The following is a 2,275-nucleotide window of genomic DNA, read 5'->3' on the forward strand; positions in this document are numbered from 1 at the left end:
TGCCTAAGCATTTGTGTCCAATGAAATCCTTTCTGCACATCTTTAACCCTCCCTTTAGTAATCACAATAAAAAAAACTGACCAATCAGTGCTTCTCCTGTAATCTTGAGACAAGCAGTATAGTATAGCAAGAATCAAGGAGCTGGCTCAGGACCGGGCAGTGTTTTCCTTCTATTGTGCATAGGGTCACTATGAATCGGAGATGACTCGACGGCACCTAACAACAACAACAACAACAACATCACCAACACGGGGAAAATTCCGCCATCTAGTCCCTTCTCCTTGCAGCACTCTGGGCTTTCTGTTCAAACTGAGCATGCCCGAATGGCATGTGCAGATAAGCACAACCCCAGCATGGCCTTTTCAGGGGCTTCAATCAGCACCATGGCTCCTTCTCAGAACATCAAGACAAAACTCTTACCCATAAAAATCTCAGCCACTTTTGTTCAAGAAGCCATCTTAGTGAGGCAGGTCCTGATGAGCCCTTTATTTGGCCAAATAAGTAAAGCTGCTTGTTTCACCTCACCAAATCTGAGTCTCTATAGCTGTGGGACCTGGCAGTCTCCAGTTACAGTCGTTTTGTTTCTTGCCCTGTCTCCATCTTTGCTTGAGAGCCACTCTTTCACTTACATGAGCCAGTGGTTTCCCATTTGAATGCCTCCCTAATGCTCAATCAATCCTCTGAATCTTCATTTAAGTTCTGAGTGGTTTTTCCCCTATGACAGTGAGTAGAAAGATTATGAAATATTTAGAAAGTGAATTTCACCAAGATTTGAAGATGTAAACTCAGATGCATTGAACTAATGGAATATCCATCCCAGGATGCAGTGCTATTAAGTTTCTCCCTGTCTCTCCATGCACCTATGAAGGATAATTACATACCACTCTTCTTCCCTGAAAAACTGCTCTTTCTTCAAGATTATAGAAAAGTAGAGAAAACAGGCATCTGTAGGGTTCTGACTTCTCCAGGATTGCTGCCTGCACAGCAGAGGAAAGTTGCCCAGTTTTCTAGTGCATTTGTTTTTGTTTTTTCCCCAAAAACTAGAACTTAGAGTCAAGGGGGAGCTAGTATATGAAATTTTATCAAGCCTTCTGTTTTATGAGATGAAGCTTGTGGAAGGGATAAGAAAAAGGTTGCATCATCTTTTTCTCAGTTCAGTTTCATCTGCCTTTTAGTAAGAGTTCTTCAAAATTCTGGCACTATGCATTCTACCAACTTACTTATTTATCAATGCTTTGTCAATATTTGTGTGTGTTTGTCTTTGCTTTACTTACTCCCCATATCCTCAGAGATATTACAGAAAGAAGGTGGGAGATACAATATAGGCTTCTGATAAACCAATTCAGTTTTAAATTTAAACTTCTCCTAGCATTTAATTTAATTGAGATTGAGCTAGATTTTCATTCAAATAGTGAGAAGAGGACCCACATAAATCATTTAGTTTTGTTTCTTTGCCTTCAGGCAACTGAGTGTCTGAAACCAATAAGAGAATACTCAATCTTGTTCTTTCAGTATTCAATAAAGCGATAAGCAAGGATCAGTAAGCAGGTTCGCTTAATGACAACAATTAACTATTTGTAAACTTGACTGTTTTGTTGCCAATGATTACTGACTCCATGTGCCTTTTCTTCAATGCAGTGTTTGTTGATAAATTTCCTGTGATTCATTTATAGAATGACACATTGTTGTCCATTCCCCTACCCTACAAAATAAATAACAGTCATCTTAATAGAGTTCACAGTACACATGTCATCAGGTCTTTGTACTGTTTTGTGGCTTTAGTTTCACTTTATAGAAAATTCATTCCTTGGTTCATTCATGTAATGGACCAGATGTCCATTTCTACTAAATGCAGGATTTATATTGATTGAGTGACTATTATGTGCTAATCACTGTTTTCAGGAACTTGGGCTAAAGCGGTGAACAAAACAAACACAAACTCTGCTCTTAAGCATGTTGCCTTTGTGGATAGCTATTTACATTTTTCTGGATAATATGTACCTTAGAATTATTTCATCTGAATGACAGGGAGCTGGAATAGTTACACCTCAGTTCTCATTAGACATCCATGAGTATTGCTCCCGAGGGAGAAAGTAAATCTCCAGTGCTTCTGGGCTTCTGAACGCACAGGCAGAGAAGGTTCAGCTAGCAGAGAAATCCCTCAGGAAAACAGATGCATATGTACCCGTTGGAACTTGAGCAAATGTGCCCTCACAATGGCATGTCCTAAGAGAATATGGGTGGGAAGTGAATGCATGTTCTGCAATCTGCCTCT

The sequence above is a fragment of the Orycteropus afer genome, unplaced genomic scaffold (genome assembly GCF_000298275.1).
Source record: "Orycteropus afer afer isolate SDZICR_OR568_19922 unplaced genomic scaffold, OryAfe1.0 scaffold00267, whole genome shotgun sequence".
NCBI lineage: Eukaryota > Metazoa > Chordata > Mammalia > Tubulidentata > Orycteropodidae > Orycteropus > Orycteropus afer.